The sequence below is a fragment of the Bos grunniens genome, chromosome 6, assembly GCF_055505025.1.
Source record: "Bos grunniens cultivar Pamir isolate PY7600 chromosome 6, Bosgru_T2T1.0, whole genome shotgun sequence".
Taxonomy (NCBI): domain Eukaryota; kingdom Metazoa; phylum Chordata; class Mammalia; order Artiodactyla; family Bovidae; genus Bos; species Bos grunniens.
In genome coordinates this window covers 7373890-7381629 of record NC_141170.1, presented here as the reverse complement: position 1 = coordinate 7381629, position 7740 = coordinate 7373890, and the positions used below count along the sequence as shown (strand labels likewise).

General features: G+C 42.8%; 1 long non-coding RNA gene across 1 annotated transcript; it reads right to left on the bottom strand.

Moving 5' to 3' along the window:
* Positions 1-1037: 1037 nt before the first annotated feature.
* LOC147370251 (uncharacterized) lies at positions 1038-6877 on the bottom strand. The gene is made up of 2 exons (XR_015166078.1): positions 6656-6877; positions 1038-1312 (listed from the first exon to the last, which is right to left on the bottom strand). It is a non-coding gene; the product is annotated as an uncharacterized LOC147370251 (long non-coding RNA).
* Between the last annotated feature and the right edge of the window lie 863 nt (positions 6878-7740).

The following is a 7740-nucleotide window of genomic DNA, read 5'->3' as shown; positions in this document are numbered from 1 at the left end:
CTGAACTTTGTGATCCCATGGACTATAGATCGCCAGGCTCCTGTGTCTGTGAGATTTCCCAGGCAAGCATTTCCTTCTAGGGCATTTTTCCGACCCAGGGATCAAACCCACGTCTCCTGCATTGCAGGTGGATCCTTTACCACTGAGCCATCTGGGAAGCCCAAGACGACTATACCCCAATAAAAAACAAATTAAAAAAAAAAAAAGACATCATGAAGGCTGACCCTTCTCCTTCCCTGACTCTCTTCTGTGAAATGACATGGGTATGAGCAGAGGAGGATTTACCAGGAAGGTAAGACGTTTCTGCCTCACGTCTCTCTCTTACAGGAGTCTATTTCAAGGCACTCCTCCTGCCATCTGTCTTTTTGAAAACTGCCAAAATAAGAATTTGTATTCTTTTCCCAAGAGGGCCAGGCAAACTGAGTAAGCCTCAGGCTTCGTGAGACCTGGATCTGGGCCTGGTCATTGGTGGTGAGGAGTAAAAGCCCTCTGCCCTTGGTAGCTGTTCAAGTGAGTGTGTATTGAGCACCTACAATGCAGCAGGCAATATGAAGCTCTGTTTACTCCGACTTGGAAGTAGAGAGAAGGAAAGGGAAAGATTATGGTTCTGCACCTCACCCTTACTTCTGCCCTAACTCTGATGCTCCCAAGGACCGTGTCTGTTTAGATCCTGCCTTGTGCTACCAGAGATATGAGGCGGCTCATGGGAAACACATTCAACAAAACTGTAAACCTCAAAAATAAAACCCGAGTCAGTGGAGACACCAAACCGAGCAGGAGCTTTGTGGATGCAGCCCGTCGAGTTGTTCCATTATCTAGGAGGTCAAAGAGGAAACCTTAAAGCTGGCGGGAATGGGAAGGGGGCTGCATGGAGAAGGGGTGTCAGGACCATGAATTCCAGGGCACATGGTGGCTGGGCATCTGGCTGGGCAGCCAGAAAGGTAACCCAGTGGTCGTTCAGCCAGTGAAGTCGTTATCGCCAAAATCTTGGCTTTCTCTGCCCACCGAAGTCAAATAACAAAATTATGGAGACAGAGTTGGGAGGAAATAGAAAGGTGGCTTTAATCTTGAGCCAGTGGAGGAAAGACACAGTAGGTTCATGCCTCTAGGTCTGTGCCCTGCCTTCCATGAGGAATCTGGAGGATCTTACAGAGGAGGGCGCACAGTCAGAGGCAGGTGATAAGGGACAAAGTTGTAAGCATCTTGTATTCTTCTTCCTCTTGCATTGTTTTGAACACAGTCATATGCTGGTGTCTGGTAGCCCGGGTCGTTGGGTCCATTGTCTTCTGTTTATTGCACCGCGGCTTTCTTTCTGAAATGCAAAAAGAGAAAATCTACAAGGGGTGGTCTGCAAACAGTGCTGTAAAGGTGATCACCAGATACAGGATGTGGTAAAAAAGAGTTAAAGGATAATATACAGGTAGGGCAGTGGTAAAGAATTCACCTGCTGATGCAGGAGACTCAAGAGATGTAGTTTCAATCCCTGGGCTGGAAAGATCCCCTGGAGAAGGAATTGGCAACCTACTCCAGTATTCTTGCATGGAAAATTCCAAAGGAGGAGGAGCCTGGCGGGCTACAGTCCATGGGGTCGCAAAGAGTCGGACACCACTGAGCATACATTGCACACATACACAGGTGCAGAACATAGCTCCTGCAGAGTTAGAGGGTGATGGGTGTGGGATGTAATTGACATATCAGGTCAGTCTCTTGAAAAACAAACTACAGATTAGGAACAGTTAAAATCAAAAAGATTAGTTACAGACTACAGACTAGGAATGGTTAAAGTTAAAAAAGAACCCATCAAAGGGCAAGAGAAAAAAATAGAAAAACTTTTTCCACTGCAACAAAGTAGTCAAGGGCAAGGCTTTGTGGGTCATGGATACTTGCTACAGAACTTGGACTTCTCCTGTTGGAACCTGGGAGACACTCAAGCATTGTGAGCATCGTGGTGACGGTACTGGATTTGTTGGTGACATGAGACGACTCTCAAGACTTTGTGTGATGTGATTTTAGGTTGCTCAAAAGACCTTCTGTCCCTCTTTCATGCATTTTCCTACATCCGGCTGTCTTTTTGTTGTTGTTCAGTCACTAAGTCATGTCTGAGTCTTTGCACCTCCAAGCACGCCAGGCTTCCCTGTCCTTCGCTGTCTCCTGGAGTTTGCTCCGATTCATGTCCATTGAGCGGGTGATGCTATCTACCATCTCATCCTCTGCTGCCCTCTTCTTCCTTTGCCTTCAATCCTTCACACTGGTTATCTTTCCTTTATGCTTCTACCTGCACCACCTGGACTGAGAACTTTCTCTCTTGGCCTCCAAGGTGGTCACAAGACCCAAGATCCACCATCATTCTCTGCCTTTTGAGAATCTGAATGTTCAGTTAGATACGCAGATATGATGGCCATGGCAGCAGGTAGAGCAAAGTTTTCTTGTAGCAGCCATGGGAGAGAAGGTTCACCTGTTCTACTTCCCAGGCCCTCAGGGCTTCCCTGGTTCATATCTTTCCTAAAGTGTGGTTACTGATCCTCATTTCCGAGAGCTTCCCCAGTGTTCTTCAAATAGATACATTTTGTGCTGAAGTTAAAGGACATTTCTGTTATTTGTTATCAACGCTTGGCAAATGTACCTGCAAATATAGCCCTTGATTTCTCCCTTGCAAATAGCTAATGACTGTACTTTCTATAGTCTATTACTTAGCTTTTATCACTTACTGATAAGCAATGACTCTAGGCAGAAAAGACTGTGGGGTTCTCTAAGTCATTTACATGTTAGCATGAATTATTGCTAACCCTTTAATTAAGGAGTATCTTGAAAGTGGCAAAGACAATAGCATGGAGAATGGGGGAAGTATGTCACTGGGCAAGAAAGAGGAAATAGAGTTTCTAGAAGGCCCAGTTAACGGATTTCAGAGTTTCTCTAATGTTAATCCCATCTTCCTCATATTCTCCTCTCTCTTATTTCTCCATTCTTGACAACTCCTTCAAGTCTCTTCAAGACTTCTGGACATCTCTAAGAAATCTAGAACATGTTGATCGTGACTGTCACAAAGAGAGGGGTACATTTCAGGTCATTTAGACTCTTCCATGCACAAGGTCACTCTCTCACACTGAGCATGTTGTCTGTAGATGGACAGTCCCAGCTACAGAAGACTTGCTGTTGCTCCCAATAGTCAATTCCTATGAGGGTTAGTGCTTGTCCAGAGCTGAGTCTGACTTCCTGCAAGGTTCACACATTGGCTCTAAATTTTTTTTCCTGAAACATGCCTGCTCCATCATCTACGGTTACCTTACAAACAGTTGAAAATAGACATCATGGGAGTTGAAAGATTTCTCTGAGCGAAATATATCCACACAAGACATATCTTTTCATTGCCGGTGAGCTCCTCACACTGGATTATTTCCCCATCTTGTCCTTGTCTTTTTGGAAACATAAGTCCCGGAGGTGGACACAGAGAAAACTCCAGATGAGGTTTAATCAGTTAAAGCACACAGATCACTTCCTTTGATCTGGAAATACACACGCCTAGTTCTATTGCCTATTTTGTTAGTTTTCGAAATAACTGATTTGTTGCAAGCTTGGTTTTTTTCGCATGAGAAGAAATTATGGAATGGAAAGTAGACAGAACCAAGTCATAGAGGCTCATATGCTGTGCAAAGGTATTTTGACTCTTACCTGTAGATGGTAGAAAGCATGATCTGTAGTCAATAGGTCTTGAATCTCTTAAAAGTTTTGTTTCCAGTTGAGTTTTTTGAACCAAAATACAGGAGCTCCCATTTGTCCCAGCGTGTGCCCTGAACTGGGGGGTTGCTTCTATGGATTTGACCCTCTAGGGGCTGAGTCATACTCTATACCGGCTTCCTCCATCCAAAGAGATTTCCATTTCTTATTTTTAAGCATAGCTGCATCAACCATGTGCTGTACTCTGCTCAGATGTTCAGTTGTGTCCAACTCTTTTGCAATTTCATGGACTGTAGCCTGCCAGGCTACAAAACGAAAGAACCTCTTGATGAAAATGAAAGAGGAGAGAGAAAAAGTTGGCTTAAAACTCAACATTCAGAAAACTAAGATCATGGCATCCAGACCCATCACTTTATAGCAAATAGATGGGGAAACAGTGGAAACAGTGGCTGACTTTATTTTGGGGGGGCTCCAAAATCACTGCAGATGGTGACTGCAGCCATGAAATTTAAAGACATTTACTCCTTGGAAGGAAAGTTATGGCCAACCTAGACAGCCTATTAAAAAGCAGAGACATTACTTTGCCAACAAAGGTCTGTCTAGTCAAGGCTATGGTTTTTCCAGTGGTCATGTATGGATGTGACAGTTGGACTATAAAGAAAGCGGAACACTGAAGATTGGCACTTTTGAACTGTGGTGTTGGAGAAGTCTCTTGAGAGTCACTTGGACTGCGAGGAGATCCAACCAGTCCATCCTAAAGGAAATCAGTCCTGGGTGTTCATTGGAAGGAATGATGTTGAAGCTGAAACTCCAATACTTTGGCCACCTGATGCAAACAGCTGACTCATTGGAAAAGACCCTGATGCTGGGAAAGATTGAAGCCAGGAGGAGAAAGGGACAACAGAGGATGAGATAGTTGGATGGCATCACCAACTCAGTGGACATGAGTTTGAGTAAACTCCGGGAGTTGGTGATGGACAGGGAAGCCTGGCGTGCTGCAGTCCATGGGGCTGCAAAGAATCTGACACAACTGAGCGACTGAACTGAACTGAACTGAGCCTGCCAGGCTTCTCTGTCCATGGGATTCTCCCAGCAAGAATACTGGAATGGGTTGCCATTTCCTATTCAACCAGGGGATCTTCCTGATGAAGGGATTGAACCTATGTCTCCTGCATTGGCAGGTGAATTTTTCACCACTAGAGCTACCTGGAAAGCCCCACAACATTCATACATATATATTATTCATTAATTCATTCTATCCTTAACTTAAAAAAGAAGGAAAAAACTTGAAATGGAAAATCTTGCATTTCTCCCTGTCCAATCTCATAATGCCAATTTCACCTTGGCTTTATCTTTCAAGATCATGCTGAATTTTGATTCTATCATTTACCTTATTATCATTTATCCTATCATTTACCCTATCTATCATTTACCCTATTATAAACCTCCCTGTCAGGTTTGTTTCTCCTTCTTATTTTCCCATAAACCTTCCATATTTTTCCCAAGGCAGAGGATCCTGGCACAATTTAAGTGTTTCAGAAATCAATAAATGTTGGGGAGGACTTTGGAATCCCACTGACCATGGAATTATGGGGTTTGAATCAAGCTACCAAGATTTCAGGGCTTAGCAGGTGGTGCTAGTGGTAAAGAACCCACCTGCCAATGCAGGAGATCTAAGAGAGGTGGGTTCCATCCCTGGGTGAGGAAGATCCCTTGGAGGAAGAAATGGCACCCCACTCCAATATTCTTGCCTAGAGTATCCCATGGAAAGAGGAGCCTGGTGGGCTACAGTCTATGGGGTCATAAAAGAGTCAGACATGACTGAAGCAACTTAGCACACACACACGCACCAAGATTTCAACAGGCAGTGGGATTCCAGGTGATAAGTGGGTTCCCCTGGAGAGATCTGACTTCAAACAGAAGTGCAAAGACTGGCTGATTTGCACCTCCTACTAGGAGACTGTTCAGGTGCTGAGGAAATGGAGGCAGGAGCATAGAGGGTCATAAATTTGAAGGCAGAGTGGGAGGAGGAAGAAACTCGAAGCGGCTATTCCCAGGTTCCCTGCTGGATCTACTACGACTCTCAGTCTAGCAAAAGGCCCCTCTGCCTCCTCTGCCTCTCCGCTCCAGAGAACGGAAAAGTCAGCATTCTCCCCATGCTGATGACATCTGTTACTGCCAGGGATTAAGAACGGCCTCCAAAGATATCTGCCCTGTTATCTGTTATTTCCAGACTGAACAGCCTAAAGTTATCCACTCTAAAACCAAAATATTTTTTTTTTTGGTTTTGTTTTTTTAATGGTCTAGTAAGACCTGCTAGGGAAATTCTCCAGGCTAAGATGATCAGGCTCATAATCTATGGAAATGGATGGCTCTTAGGCCAGCTAAGGAGGTCTGTGTGCATCCTCAGCCTTTTCTCAACCACAGTGATATCACTTTTATATGTTCTTTATATGGGACTTCTGCATCGAATTTACCTAAACAATGAGTTCTACGCTTTAATTAAGGTCTTAAAAGTGTTGCCTGGAGCTTTTTGAACTTAATCTTGCTTCTGTTTGTCTTTGGGTGGGAGCAGAGGGAGAAACATGGCATTTCCTGGTGGCTAAGATGGTAAAGAATCTGCTTAAAATGCAGGAAACCCAGGTTGGATCTCTGGGTAGGGAAGATCCCCTGGAGAAGGGCATGGCTCCCCACTCTAGTATTCTTGCCTGGAGAATTCCATGGACAGAGGAGCCTGGCAGGCTACAGTCTATGGGGTCACAAAATATTGGACATGACTGACTAACACACACACACATAGAGGGAGAGACAGTGTTTGGAAAAAAAAAAAAAATTGACTCTGCCATAGATTATCTTGAGTCACCTGCAGGTAGATGAGACTGTGGCCATATGTGTTTGTTAATTGCAAGAGATTAAAAACCCTCCTTAAGTTTATCAAGGATCATTCATTTGCTTATGTAATGGGTAGTGCAAAGGGTACCTGCTTCGGGCACAGCTGGATCCAGGTGCTCAAAGGCTGTCATCAAGCAGCTGCCTCTGCTCTCATTCAGTGATGCTTTCTCTTTTCTTGACTCTTTAATTAATCAGATGACCAATTTTAAACTAATCACCTTGCTCAGGAGATGGAGAATGCTTGCTGTCCAGCCTGGGTCATCTGTCCACATCCATAGGAAGGCCAACAGAGAGAAAAGGGGAAGTCTCTAAAAAGAAATGAAAGGAAAAGTGTTGGATGAACAAAATGATAAAATTTATTCCTACCACTGTAATAGAATAGAGACCCCAGAAACTAAGCATGTTTATATAGAATCTAATATATGGATGCAGGTAGTTTGACAGATCAGTGGGGAGATGAGATTCTGTTTACCAAAAGGTGTTGATAAAATGGTCACTCATCATGGGAGGAAAAAGGTGAAATTGGATCACTGCCTGACACTGCACTAAAAATGAATTTCAGATAAATGCGAGACCCAAGGGTCATTGTAAAAACTTTCAAATTCTTATGTAATGTAGTGAAGAATATCTTTCTCATTTTAGGATAGGGAAAAAAAATAAAGATAAAAAGCACAAAGTATAAGAGACTGAAAAATTTAAGAACATTATAATTAAGAAATTTTGTTAATCAAAAAAGACATATTAAAGAAAATGAAGAATCAAGCTATAAACTAGAATATATACAAACGACACACACCAGGCAAAAGGTTAGTATAAAAAGACACAAATATCAAAACATTTAAGAACTCTTACAATGCAATAACAATATGATAAATCAATAGAAAAAATAAGCAAAAGACATGGAAAGACATATTACTAACCCAAAAAATATGCAATAAATTTATGAAGAGCCGCTCAACCTCAAGGGTAATCAGTGAAATGCAAATCAAAATCCTGATGAGATGGAATTTTATGTTCAGGTAATTGACAGAAATTTAAAAGTCTAACAATATCAAGTGTTGATCAAAATGTGGAACAAAAAGAATGCATATTATACACTGCTAGCTGGAATGTGAACTGGTATCATCATTGTATAAGACAGTTTGGCATCATTATGTAAAGTTGAACATTTAT